This window comes from Ptychodera flava, chromosome 10 (genome assembly GCF_041260155.1).
Source record: "Ptychodera flava strain L36383 chromosome 10, AS_Pfla_20210202, whole genome shotgun sequence".
Classification (NCBI taxonomy): domain Eukaryota; kingdom Metazoa; phylum Hemichordata; class Enteropneusta; family Ptychoderidae; genus Ptychodera; species Ptychodera flava.
The window spans coordinates 41188107-41203688 of NC_091937.1; the positions used below are offsets into that span (position 1 = coordinate 41188107).

The window sequence follows — 15582 nt, forward strand, 5'->3', positions numbered from 1 at the left end:
CTTCTTTCAGTCCTCTTTCTAACTTTGTTTTGTTGTTTATCTTTCTCCTTGGCATGTTCTCGTTCTATTAATTCTTTCAGTTCTCTTTCTAACTCTGTTTTGTTGTTTATCTTTCTCCTTGGCAAGTTCTGTTTATTAATTCTTTCAGTTCTCTTTCTAACTTTGTTTTGTGTTTATCTATCTCCTTGGCAAGTTCTGTTCTATTAATTCTTTCAGTTCTCTTTCTAACTTTGTTTTGTTGTTTATCTATCTCCTTGGCAAGTTCTGTTCTATTGCTTCTTTCAGTTCTCATTCTAACTTTGTTTTGTTGTTTATCTTTCTCCTTGGCAAGTTCTGTTCTATTGCTTCTTTCAGTTCTCATTCTAACTTTGTTTTGTTGTTTATCTTTCTCCTTGGCAAGTTCTGTTCTATTAATTCTTTCAGTTCTCTTTCTAACTTGTTTTGTTGTTTATCTTTCTCCTTGGCAAGTTCTGTTTTATTAATTCTTTCAGTTCTCTTTCTAACTTTGTTGTTGTTTATCTTTCTCCTTGGCAAGTTCTGTTCTATTAATTCTTTCAGTTCTCTTTCTAACTTTGTTTTGTTGTTTATCTATCTCCTTGGCAAGTTCTGTTTTATAATTCTTTCAGTTCTCATTCTAACTTTGTTTTGTTGTTTTTCTTTCTCCTTGGCAAGTTCTGTTCTATTAATTCTTTCAGTTCTCTTCTAACTGTGTTTTGTTGTTTTCTATCTCCTTGGCAAGTTCTGTTCTATTAATTCTTTCAGTTCTCTTTCTAACTTTGTTTTGTTGTTTATCTTTCTCCTTGGCAAGTTCTGTTCTATTAGTTCTTTCAGTCCTCTTTCTAACTTTGTTTTGTTGTTTATCTTTCTCCTTGGCAAGTTCTGTTTTGTTTCTTCGCTCTTTATATTTTCTAAGTCTGTCCATTTGCTTTTCTTTACCTGCTTCTTTTTTGAATTTTCTGTCCATCAACTTTCTGATTCTATCCTGTTCTTTGGTGTTCTCTCTGTCTAATTCTGATCTGCTTTGTCTGATGACACTCATCCTGGCCCTTGCATTCTGTTTTCTCAACTGCTGCTTTTCCCTTTTCGATAGTTTTCTTTGGGTAGATGTTGTCTTTTGACTTAGCATATGTTGATCTTGCAGCTCTTTTTGTGATGTAAAGTAGTTTTGAAGGGTGTTTGATTTATCATCTCTGATCTGTGTGACAACTTGGTAATGGTTGGCATTGCAGTGTTGCAAATAGATTGATTTTTTCTCAACACCAATATGAGGGTCAACCATTTGGCCAGAATACTTCAGCCAGCGTTTGTCAATCATGTATGTGTAAATGTTTGTATTCAGAAAATGGGATGTGGCAACAATTTCTACTTCACTAGCATATTTGCCAAGCTTGGCAATCTCACTTTGTAGCAAATATTGTTCAATAGTTTGTCCTTGAGTTCGTAGTATCTTTTCAAATTTGAATTTATTCCCTTTCAAATGTTCAACTATCTTCAATCTTATCAGACCATGATATTTTTCATTTCCAGCAACTAAATATGAGATAGCTCTGAAAAAGCAATTACCATCACCAATCAGATCTTTTGTCAATGGAACTCCCAGTGGAAAACCTTGGCCTTGAAAATGAACAGCATACTTGGGTGGAGTGATGTGAAATAATGATGCTTTTGCAGTTTGCCATGTGAAATCAGTTGGGTTGTATGTGTATTTTGATGTTACAGTTTCAGAAGTGATACAGCAATTGTCATCATCAGTTACTGAGGTAGTGATCCTTGTTGCACTTTCTACTTTTGGGGTTAAAGGTTGACAGGTTTTTATGAATTTTGTAGGTTCTCTCTCTTCTAGAGTACTCTTACGCTTATTGCTTTTCAAATCATCTGAGTTGATATGCGATTGGAATGCTGAAGTATTAATACTACATTCATCAGGCAAGTCATAGAAATTGTGACATATGTTTTGTGTGTAGAGTAATACTGGGGTGATTTCAAATTGTACAGTTTTAAGGGGCTTTTCTGTCAATGTACAAACTAAATGTCGTAAATGTTTACAAAGGTCAGCAATTGAATCAACAGTAACTAAAACTGCATGGCCATCAGAATGTGCGTACCCTTCATCATTTCTACTGTGAGAATCATACACATGGAATTGACCATTCATTTTAAATAACGCCATCCCATATTGCTCAATAATCAGAATTGCTTGTGAAGAAATTTCAAAGGCAGTCTGGAGTGCATGGTCTAATTTGTGCACAATGTTATCAGGGCTGACAGTATCACCAAGGTATCCAAACAGGGAAAAGCATGGATTACAAGTAAAATACTGACATTTAAGTCTGAAGTTAACATTCAAATCTGTTACCTGTAAATACGGGCATGAATCTTTACTGTTTCTGTTTGGGTATACTTTATCATACAATGCTTTGCCCATATCAAGGATTGAATCAATAACTGCATTGTTCCAGTCTGGCATTCCAAGAATCTGAGAGTACGCCAATGCTACCAGACTGTTAGTCATACATGTGCTGGTGCCAGTTGCACTCAATAAATACTTAAGGAACCTTGATGGAAATTACCTGTAATTACCCTCTTGGTAGGATATGAAAATACTGTGGTTGGAAAGACAGGACCTGGATTTGTTTCAATGTCACCACCTAACATCAGAAGCTGCTTCAAATAATGGTTACATAAATAAATTTGAATGATCCAGCTCAGAGAAAAGTACATGAATCTGGCCATTTTGAATTCCTGTTTGAAGTGTACACAATGGAAACCACCTATTGCAAGTCGGTACTGTTGCAGAGAGATGTCCATAATCCTTGGTTTATTTGACTCACAAAATGAGATATCCCTTTGAAGTTTGATGCTGCAAGTATCACACATAAAATGTTTCAGTATTTGAGGTGGTTAGAATAGGAAGTGTTCAATAGTGTAACAGGTTTATGAATCTACAAAATCAGAAAAGGTTTGTTTAGCAAAGTATCTTTTAAATATACTTTGGAAACTAAATTGTTTCAAAACCAGTAGCTTTTGTTTCAAATTAGTACAATTTCTTGTAACTTCAAGGGGCAATATTCTGCTACCAATAGTTCGTTATTGTAGAAGTCCACTGATTAGTATGCCGTTTAATTACAGTATATCAGTTATGTTCAAGTTCTGTAAATAGGTATTGTCTTTGTGATTCTAGTATAAGCTTCTGTATTGAATATTCCTGTAAGTATTCCGTATTTTGATTCTATAATGGCCTATGTTCAGGCCAGCAGCTAGGATGGTTATGCGTTCCAACCTCTGCTAAATTCCCAAACACACTTCGATTGGGAGTACTCCGCACGAGTATATATCAGGTATGTTCAAGTTCTGTATATGGTATCGTATATGTGCTTCTAGTATTAGATTCCGTATTGAATATTTCTGTAAGTATTTCGTATTTTGGTTCTATGATGGCCTATATTCAGGCCAGCAGCTAGGATGGTTATGCGTTCTAACCTCTGCTCAATTCCCAAATTGGGAGTACTCCGCACGAGTACCGTTAGTGACCCAGGCACTAACAAACTTCTTCTTTCGTATCTGAAAAAGAAATGAAAAGGGATTTATTACTGGTGTACATATTTAACACATGGCTTGTCACACATAATTCATGAAAATTAGAATACTTGATATACTTCATTAACAACTGTGATTTGTAAATGGTTCATTGTTTATGTTGTTAACACTTTTAGTACATGTATTGTGAATTACAAAACTTCTCATCTGTCTGAGAGATGCTTTGAAGTATCAGAGACACCATCGGATTGAACTCATGTTACCAAATGTTACAATAAAAATACAAATTATTGCCACACCATAACTTCTTTCTTTGAAGTGATCTTTATACAATTAAAATCAAAATCAAATTATTTATTAAGAATAATTAATATATGCGAGAAAAGACTCGTTTTTCTGTACTAGTATAATACATTCAGAAAATGCCCTCAGAGGTCATTAATGCAGCATCAAGTGGACTTCAGTCAATTTTCTGTATACCAACTTCTATGTGATCTTAAGAACTTACAAGTGCTAGCAAACTTCAAAATATAGGTATATCACTAACTGTATTTCGTCATTTTTTGTTCACAAAACTGGAGGTAGATTTAGAATCGCCACACCAAGCACGCATACTATGCACTGTGTTCTGGCGTGGCGCGAGGCCATAGCCGGGAACATGCACACAACATGAGATGCACAACATCGTACGCTGGGCTACCCTAATTCATATTTTTCCCTGTATATTGATTTTGGAAATTGAACATTTCTTTGATAAAGTACGGCTTTTCTCACCAATGTCATCTTCATATGCCAAGTAATTACAATTCTGAATCTGGCAATTCTAAAACAGAACCACCATAAAAATGCCGTACGGAAATCGTGGGGCCCGTACACGGTACAGGATTTTTGACCAATACAGATGCTATCGGCACTCAAGACGCCGCAACTGCCGGAGTTTCAAGTTTAACGTGCCATAACTCCGTAATGACGGAAAATGCCACAATAATTTTTTCTACATTTTCTGAGATTTACTAAACAACATCTATGGAAATTAATTCGGTGTTTCATGCTTGCGTATTTTTTTTATCGAGGGAAATGTAAGACACGGTAGTGATTTCCCACTGTGTCATGTACGTATTAACGTCACTGAAAACCCTAACCCTATATTTAGACAGCAGTTTTTGAAACGAGTTCTACATGTTTACGTTAACTCTACATATATACACAGTATTTGCTGGGAAAAAATCGAAACAAGGATGACGAAACGTTTTGGCCTGCGGTCCCGACGCGACTCGGGCCGGAAATGGAGCGGCCGAAACAATCAGTGCACACCACATGTATCGCCATTTTGAGATCCACGGCCACGCACGTTTGAGAAAACGTGACGCGTTGCTTCCAAAGGTCGGCGATTGCAAAAATACTGCAAATGTTCACATCGTGGACATCATAAATTTAACGATACCGCTAAAATGCTTTGCCAACATTATTCAAAATCAGACACGCTACTCTAGCCGTTCAAGCTGCACTCTGCACCGACTTGTACATACATACACAATGCACATGACACAAATGGCGTAGCAACACATCGTACGTGCCACATCGTGCTTTGTCACTTTCAGAAGACGCCTTCTTTTATCGCCATAATCAAATTATCCATTACACACCTACCGTACACACATTAATGAATGATCCGTAACTATACGTACCTGTTGTTGATAGCGAATCGCGGCAAAAATCGTAGACCAATTGACGGCTCCGTGCATGAATATGTCCACGCTCATAACGTAACGGCTTTATTGAAAACGGATTCACATTCGTACTAAGAAAACGGATTCACATTCGTACCAAGATTCAGCAAATGTCATCGTCGCGTTGCATTACAAGAAATTTCTCGGCATAAAAGGAGGCTGATATCTGTTTAGTTCATTTTTATTGAAAAAATACAATCATAGACACTAGAAAAAGGAACATTTTACACTACTGTGTCTAATATTTTTAACAGTTTTTGAACTGCCATGAAGAAAGTACCGTTAAGCAAATTTCAGATTCGGATTCGGGGTTATTTCGCTGCAAACTTCAAGAGCTCACTTTCATTCTTGCAGTCAATTTTTATTCAATACCACAAAAACAACATGCAAAAAAATTATGCACTTACTTACCACATTTTGCCCGGTAAAAGTACAAGATCTGTCATATTTTAGCTCATTTTTTATTAATTAAAACACCATTAATACAATTAACATTATACATGGCTGTCTGGCAGCCATATAATATCATATTGCAAAAATAACGTTATATCCAAACTAAAGTTACTGTGTGTTGTTCTTGTGCCATGTTTGAAAGGAATTGGCCAAACACTGTCTGACTATTGGCTGTGTACATCAAATACAGGAAACAAAATGGCCACCACACGGCCATATTGGATTGTATCACCAAACAAATCGACGTGCATATGTATGACATAAGGAGTAATCCTTGTACCAAGTTTGAACGAAATCGCTCCAGGCGTCTCTGAGATATCTGCGTGAACGGACGGACGCACGCACGCATGGACGCACGCACGGACGCACGCACGCACGGACATGACCAAACCTATAAGTCCCCCCGGACGGTGTCCGTGTGGACTAAAAAGTCATCTTTAATGACACAGTCCCCACTTGTAAATTGGTACTTTGAGTACAAGTCCTTCGGGAGTGAGGATAGAATCCTGTTAATAATTGGTGCTGTGATTAAAAATACTGCACTATGGCTTTATGGCCAAGAATGAGTTCAAAGGTGGTGAAAAGGTAAAACTAATCTGGGCTCCACCCCTGATCACAAAAAGTCAGCCAAACATTTTTTCATCATATTATTATACTGACAGATTATCACCTGTACCACATTTCAAATAATTTGATGCAGTGCTGCAGGACATTCACGCTAAAAAACAAAAATTCATTATAAATACAAAGAAAATGATTTAAACGATACCACAAAATTTCACTGAACTGTATTACAGCACTGTGAGATCAATATCTGTGCCAAGTTTCATCAAATTTGATGCTGTCTTTCTGGATTTATCACGCTAATAAGAAAAGTTCATTAAAAATGCAAATTAAATTTATTAACATGACACTGATAAACTTCTTTATTGACTGTTAAAGCAATGTAAACTCACCATTTGTACCAAGTTTCATGAAATTTGATGAACCATTTCCTGACATAGCCTACTTACGTAAATTTATTAAATACGCAAATCAGGAGTCAGTTGACATGATACTGCTTCATATCATTGCATGTCATTGCACTACTGGAAGATCAACATCAGTTCTGTACCACGTTTCATCATATTTGATGCACCATTTCCAGACATATCACACATTTATGAAAGTTCATCAAATATGCAAATTAACAATTAATTCACACAATGCTTCTCAATGTCTTCACATAGTAATACAGTACTGACAGATCAACATCTGTACCACATTTCATTAACTTTGATGTAGTATATCTGGACATATCACTCTAATTAGGAAAGTTCATTCAATATGCAAATTAAAAGTTTATCAACATGACACAGATAAATGTTTTTATTTACTGTTAAAGCAATGTGAGCTTAACATCTGTACCAAGTTTCCTGAAATTCGTTGAACTATTTCTCGACATATCAGACTAATTACGAAGTGACATGATACTGCTACATATCTTTGCACACTATCACATTATGAAACTTCACCAAATATGAAAATTAGCAATTTATTGATATGATACTTCGTAATGTCTTCAAATAGTAAAAGAATACTGACAGGTCAACATCTGTACGTTTCATAAAATTTAATGCAGTATTTCTGGACATAGCCCACTAATTAGGAAAGTTCATTAAATATGCAAATTAGCAATTAATTAACATGATACTGCTAAGTGTCTTTGTACACTATAGTAGGACTGTGTGCTGAAGATTTGTACCATGTTTCATTAAATTTGTTGCAGTATTTCAAGACATATCACCCTAATTACAAAAATTCATCAAAATATGCAAATTAGCAATTAATTGACACAATACTGACATATGTCATTCTGTGCTATAAGAACTCTGTGTGCATGACAACATTTGGCCCAGTAGCACCAGAAACAGAACTCTAATCGCTAATTATGCAAATTAGCACATATGATGCACGCCAACCAAATTAAATGAGCATGCATATATATGCTATGGTCCATGTCTGTATGAATGGATCCTGGACCCCCTGTGGATGGATCATGGAGCCCCTGTGGCTGGACATCAAATACAGGAACAAAAACAGCCGTCAAGCGGCCATTTTGGATCCGATGACAAAATTAATGGCACAGTGCATATGTATCACATAGGGAGTAATCCATGTACAAGGATTGAATGAAATTGCTCCAGGCATCGTTGGGAAATTTGGCTGAACGATTGCACCGACATCAAATGCAGGAAACTGAAATAACGTCATGCTGCCAGATTGGATCGGATAAAAAAACCCAACTCGAAATGCATGTGTATGATATGGGAGCAATCCGTGTGCCATGATTGAATGAAATCGCTCCCAGCATTGCTGAGAAATTTGCGTGACCGGACATATCGACATCAAATACAGGTAACAAAATGGCCGTCCTGCAGCCATATTGGATCGGATCACAAACTAAATCAAAAGGCATATGTATGTCATAGGGAGTAGTTTTTGTACCAGGTTTGAATAAAATCACTCCTGGATCTCTGACACATCTGCATGAACGGATGGATACACGCTTGCTCACACACACAGACCCAGGGACATGACTAAACATATAAGCCCCCCCCCCCTCGTGTCCTTGGGGACTTGTTAGGCATTAAAAATACCTACAGTTATTCATGCTGAGGGAAACTTTATTTAGTGTTAATCTTGTTTGTGATATACTTTAATGCCAAACTGTGACATTTAAACTTACATGAGTGCTTTTTTAAAAATTATATGGGTGTTACTTTGCTCACTGGCTTTCTTTCAAAACCTCAGGCTGATATGTACTCCTTATCTTTTTGAGCAGCTCACGCTAATGTGTCTCATAGCTTGGCATCATTCTCCTAACATTAAATGAATTAAGCTCCATTAACATTGCCAAACATTCGACATCTGTAACATTTCATCAAACACATGCCACTCAGTAAAACACTCATACAGAGTTTCACATCCTATACTTACCCCTTTTTTCAACTGTTCAGAGCCAGACAGATGCAAACCGACCTTTCTTGGATGGAACACGTGGTCAAGAAATGTATATCTCTCAAAGCAAAACTGTTGAGTAATCAAAGATGTTATTGTTGGTGAGGATAATTGAAGGAAAAATAGACAAAAGTGCATCTTAACCATGTTGGGCCCAACTATTCTCATGAAAACAAGTCATCGTTGATGACACAGTCCTCACTTGTTAATGGTACTGTGATTACAACTCCTTGTAGAGGAAAGAGTCCTGTTCATTAATTAGGTCTGTGATTATAGATGAGTTCCATGTTGGTGAACATTTTGTATGTAGCATGTTTGTGTTTGTGTTCTGTATGTGTGAGACTTTATAGAAATATTTGGGTGTCGACCTTGCCTGAGAAAGTCATAAACTCAAGGAAAGTAAGTTTAAAGTGATAGAATATTTTTGGTCAATAAATAAAAGTTTTCAGCGAAGATTAAGATGTAAATTCATTACTTTTCAGGCTGACATCACTTTTAGTTGTAAAAATATTCAGAACAGCCTCAATGTCAGAGGATGACATATCGAAGCTGGTAACAAGATACACTCAAGTATAAACCCAGTCAGTACCAACATCTCCAAATGATGACATGTCTTTGCTTCATTTGGGGGGTTTTGCATTGGAATACATCAGTTATGTCGGTGAGTATGATGATGATGATGCAGTCAAAATATGTTTATATTTCCATATCAAATATTGCTAATTTACATAATTTCACACAGTTCATCAAAAAATAGCGCCAATGGCACTGGATCACAACTGGCACATTGTGAAACTACTCTATCTCTGGGTGCACCTGTACATGAAATACTGAATCGGTGGGTGCTGCGGGTTTGGAGTTTGTCAGTACACACACCCACACAATCATATCATGTACATACAGACCAACTCAAAGATAGGCAATCTCAAACCTATAAGAACCAGATATGAACTGAAAATGCTCACGTGTTTCATTATATACCGGTTATGTGTAAATTTGAACCTTTGCCACATGTTTGCAACTTCATTGAAAGTTTTATGATCAACATAATGAACAATAATCACCGCCGATTAATTCTAAAAGGTCATGAAGTATACAAATATGAAGTAAGCTGAAATAAAAATATTAAAGTTCTTTGACTGCTGTCATCGTATCACCATTTTATATAGCAAGTGTAATTACCGTTGGCCAAGTCTTCAAGCTATATGCCAAGCTGTGAAAGCTCATTAGATATGCAAATTATAAATTAGCTGACATGAAAATGTGAAATGACTTTCGATATTGTTTTAACCAGGTATAATCATCAATGTACATAGCATGTTTTGCCAACTTTGACCAAGTAAATCCCAGTATATATCCCTAGTAAGCAAAGTTCATTAAATATGTAAATTAGGAATTGACTTATAGATGTAAAAATGCTTAATGATTGTCAATAATGTTGTATCATGGTATCTGCAATATATGTAGCAAGTTTTGTCAATTCAGATATATATCTCTAATTAGGAAAGTTCATTAAATATGCAAATTAGGAATTGGCTGAAGAGAAAATGCTTAATGACTTTCAATAATATTGTATTATGTCATTAATGTACATAGCAAGTTTCATCAATTTGATCAAGTCAATTCAGATAAATATCCCTAATTATGAAAATCATGAGGGGAACGCTCCATTAACTTGGACGTACCCAAGTAACCCGAGTTGGTTATCAGAGGATTAATCGCTATGTCAACATATGCAAACAGATTATCTTTTAGTGTAAACAAAACATTAGCACTGCCGGAACTAATTTTAGCATGGCCCATGCCATGACGGCTCTTGTCCAGCACTCATGATTTCCGGCCAGCGTTAAAAGTGCCGTCCAGCACTTGCTGTTACTTTGAAGTCATCATTTAGTTCATAAAATTGCATGAAGAGTTTTAAAAAACGATGGTACTATAGAATCCCTTTCAAATAAAATGCTGTTTTAACAATACTAGCAGTTAATTAACGTACCCTAATTTTGCATACGAAAAGCTATTTTGTATGAGAAAGTACGGTAGCGAAAATCAGCACAACAAAACAGGACTTCAGCACAACAAAACAGGACTTTTACTAAAACGTACTCTTTCAATTTCAGTTCATACTCACATTGCGGAAAGGTGCATGCAATGTAATGAAAGTCACGAGCAAACTTTGGTGTCAACGGATCCAGTCTTTGAATTATCAATGAACACTCACTTATTTTTCTTGTTAAAAGCCAAAGGCTACTTGTCCATCGCAGCCGGATGCCGGCCAATTGACCGGCTACTTCCGTATTTTGGCCGGCTTTTTTCAGCAATGTTTCGCTCTCTAGCCCCGAATTCTGGTTTTGATAAAAATATTTTGATATTTGTTGTCTTGCAAGCCGGAGGTAACATTTCAGAAGTGCCTATGTGGCTATATGTAATCTAGCAATTTACGCGGTGAACTTGTTGCTATCTAGTATCAGCCTGTAGTACCGCGATCTGCGAACGTGTACTGTACTGGGAATCGCTCTCGAGGTCATCCTTGCTTTCCCGACTACAGCCCGAATTATTCCGACGTGAACTCACATCGGGTGCAGCTTACCATTTGACTGACATTACGCCCACCAATAGCCGGCCATTTCCGAATATAGCCGACGTTTGTTTCTCTCAAACGCGAAAGAGAAAGTCTCAAACGCGGAAGAGAAAGTCGACGCTTCAGAGCTTTTGTTTTCTGCGTAAGAGTAGGGCCTTGTCTGATGGGTAGGTTTTTGATCAAATGTAAAGCGACCAAAGTTACTGAGTCTCATTTGTCATACTTTGAAACGCCACGTCAATCCATCCATAGTCGAGGGGTCATAGATCTACATCGCGTTTTGTGGAGGGCCGTGGTTAAGCGGAAGGGAAAGTCTACGCGGGAGTCTACGCTTGAAAACTTTGATTTTCTGCGTAAGAGTAGGACTTTGTCTGTTGGTTGCCGGAGGTTTTAGATCAAATCTAAATAAACAAACAATTACTTGGTCTCATTTTTCGTACTTTTGAAACGCTACGTCGATCACAGTGTCAACTTTCAGGTCGACCACAGTCCCTCTATCCACCGGTCTGGAAACGCCTATTGTAAAAGGTGTCAATCACCTGGATCGCACAGCCAAACCGCGATACGAGGGGCAGTCACGTGATAATGCGTAGCTTGGGTTTGTCCTGCATGCCACAGTCCCCGATTGTGTGTACGCTTTTCTCGAATTTTCGCTGTTTTTGTGGCTCTATTAAGTGTTCTCTGCGTCTATCTACGACACGAAGACAGAAATTATCATATCCTGAAACCGGTGTTTGTTTTTCGTGATCCTTCTCCCATCGTAAATGATGATAGTGTGCGATAATTTCTGGGGTTGATTGCTGCGAGTGTGTTGACGCATGGATGTCTATTTTTTACATCCATGGTTGACGTAGCATAAGCAACGGCTGGAATCACACCGGAAAATTTGTCGTCGCTTTCTCAGTGCCTCCAAATATGATCTAATTATGTTTTCTGTGTAATATTCTGTGAAATCAAGTCTGTTAACTGAGCAGAATAGGAAAGACAACTGCAGAAATGCATGGATAGAGGGACTGTGGGTCGACCGATATTGCACTATGTGTAAGCTTACTGTGTCACAATCGACTCGTCGACTGCAGGTTGTGTTGTACACATACGGTGTCGTACAGGTTGACGTTGGGTGTCGCCAATTTGGAATTTTATCAAACATGAACACTGGAATTTAGCTCTCTTTTTCAATTATATTCAACATCACCAAAAATCAATGGTAAGCTCGCGAATTCGTTTTATTGTGAAATTAATACCGTGAATTAAATCACTGAAAATTGTGCCGTCCGCCGACCGGCCTCGTTAACTGCCTCTACTATATCTCCTTTCTTATAATATGTACGAGTGGCCATACTGTTTACAGACGGATCCGGCTAGCAATTCATTGACTTAAATTCGCTCTATAGGAGATGTAACGTCACAGGATACGCGAAGCTCTTGGAGTCCTTACTCACTCGTTACGTTGTTTACAAGTGCAAGAAAAATCTCGTGGAAAGAACGTTCCATGCTGTTCTGATCACATTTGCATATATGATCAATGCGCGTTACTGAAGTGAAGCGTCCGAAAATAGGAAACTTGAATGAAAGTGAACGAAGAACGATATTTTGTTTCACCATATTTCTAAAACTTAGTTTAGAGCCTAAATTAAAGAATAAACTAGATTACTTGCAATGAAAAAAGGCAGTTCACTTTTTCCTGTCAACATAGTTCCATGTGCAAGCATATGTGTGTGCCCGTGGTACTGAGTGACTCGTTACAGCCCTGATGTTCCTATTATAGCACCAGCTCGATAAGATAATCGCAACAATGGAAAATTAACACCTTGGGGATTCAAAGTCTTCTGTTTGTCACCCGAGTTGGCAGGCAGCAACTCGGTTTTAGGTATCATCAAAGTTAATGGAGCCTTCCCCTAATGTTCATTTAATATGCAAATTCGGAATTGGCTGACGTAAAAATGTCTTTTGACTTTTAATAATGTTATATCACAGTATCTTTGATGTATATAGTAAGTTTCAACAACTGCAATCAAGTTAATTCAGATATATATCCCTAATTGGGGAAGTTTATTATATATGCAAATTCGGAATTGGCTGAAGTAAAAATGCTCTAAGACTTTCAAAAATGTTGTATCATAGTAGCTCCAAATACATGTAGCAAGTTTCATCAACGTCGGTCCAGTCAATTCAAATATATATCCCTAATTAGCAAAGTTCATTAAAAGTGCAAATTAGGAATTGGCTAAAGTTAAAACGCTTAATGACTTTCAATAATGTTAAATAATAGTATCTTTAATATACATACCAAGTTTGGTCAATTTTGATCAAGTCAAATCAGACATATATCCCTAATTAGGAAAGTTCATTAAATATGCAAATTAGCAACTATCTTTCATGTAACCCCTCAATGGTTCCCACTGCTGATATATCTCGATGTGATCAACATTTGTAGCAAATCTCATCAAATTGTGTGTAGTCGTTTTTAATGTATATCCGTTTTTTCTAAAATCATTAATTATGCAAATGAGTAAAAAGTATGCAAGCCACACCCACCAAAAACTAATCAGTTCTTGCCATTTGCTAACTGAATATATGTACCAGATTTGATTCTGATCTGACCAGCCGTTTTTGAGATATCGGACCAACAGACAGACAGACAGACAGACGGACATTGCTGCGACATATGCTCACGTGTGTAAACAGACAGAGAAGGATTGATAAAAAAAAAAGGTGGGAGTGGGTAAAAAAATGTACAAGGGATCTGGTAAAAAAGTAATGCTACCTCATCAATCTTCTAGACCCTACCCCCTCCTGAATATCAAATGTTCCATCCCTTGGTATTACATAACGCCAGATGACAGGAAATATATTTACAACCTAGGGGAGTTTTTAGTTAGTTACAGATAGTGAAATGCCTTCCACTGTGGGCAGTGATTACAACATCTGGAATTATCCTGGATCCAAATTTCTCATCAGTTCTTGTATGTCTTACATAGAAAGTTGCAAAAATTGGTCCGCAATGAAAAAATTTACCTCAGCTTTGTTTTCTCAATCAAATTTTCCTACAAATTGATACCAAATATGATTAAACTATGTTAACAGCCTTCGAAACTGTCTCATAATATATCCTGGGTTGGTGTAGGTCATTTAAGGTCACAAACTGAGAAAATTACCTAAACTATACAAATATGGGGGGTTCCCATCACTTTGAGCAGAAAATTTATCTAATAACATCCCTCGGGACTTTATACCAAATTACAAAGCTATCAACAAGTTATTTTGAGAACAAGTTTTCTTGACCAAAAATGACAATATTGTCCTTAAAAATACAAATTTGTATATTTCAGGACAATTTCGACATATCTAACTATTGTCATCTCTGTACATCTGTGTACCAAATATGAAAGCTGTCTGTCCAGGGGTTTTAAAAAGAAAATACTGTTTGAGATTTTTCGACCAAAAATGACAAAATTGCTCCAAAATAGTAATTTTCCAAATTTTGTCATAATTTCAACAAATTAGAAGAGGAACACCTCGCAGCGATCCAACCCAAATTTGAAAGCGATTGGGCTGGCAGTCTCAGAGAAGAATTTTCACTGAAAATAAGAAAAATCACCAAAAAATTCAGCAAAAATACAAATTAAGGAAATCTTCACAATATTCATAAAACTGTATAAGGTTCACCTAAGGTACTTGCACACAAATTTTCAAAGCAATCAAAAAAGCAGTTCTTGAGTTATTAATTCTTAACCATTTTCACATTTTGTAAGCTCATTTGCATAATTTTGGCAATGCAGACTTCATTTGAACAAAATCCCATCTATAGCCCAGGATGCATTCACACAACAAATACCAAGCTGAAACGTGCAGCGGTTTGCGTGTTTTTGATGTTGACGGACAGCTGTACCATACATACGTACATATATACACACATACATACTGTCTCGGGACCTCCAGTGTCCCATTGTTTTGTGATATATAACAAGTGTGCCATGACCTTCATTGAATACACTGATATCAAACAGCCATAGCTGTAAACTGGCGCAAAATGGTTTGATCCATGCAGAAGCTTGCATAGGGAGATTGAATGGAGATAGCACAGCATGCAGGCACAGTGTACGTTTTCTGACCAAAGTACCTCGGTGTTTTCCAAGGGATATTGGAAGATTGCAAGGGAAATTGATATGGGCTGATCAAAGTTGGTCTGCGGTTCATTTGTGTGTTGTTGTAAGAGTCCTTTGTTCTCTCACTGAACGGGTTGATCACACCATACACATTTTTCATCCAAATGCACACACA

At 37.0% G+C, this 15582-nt stretch overlaps 1 long non-coding RNA gene across 1 annotated transcript in view; it reads right to left on the bottom strand.

Moving 5' to 3' along the window:
- LOC139142816 (uncharacterized) overlaps positions 1 to 8857 on the bottom strand; it is a 33007-nt gene extending 24150 nt beyond the window's left edge. Inside the window, exon 1 of the long non-coding RNA XR_011554479.1 lies at positions 8700 to 8857. This is a non-coding gene — a long non-coding RNA (uncharacterized lncRNA). The remainder of the gene's footprint in view (positions 1 to 8699) is intronic.
- Positions 8858 to 15582: the final 6725 nt, after the last annotated feature.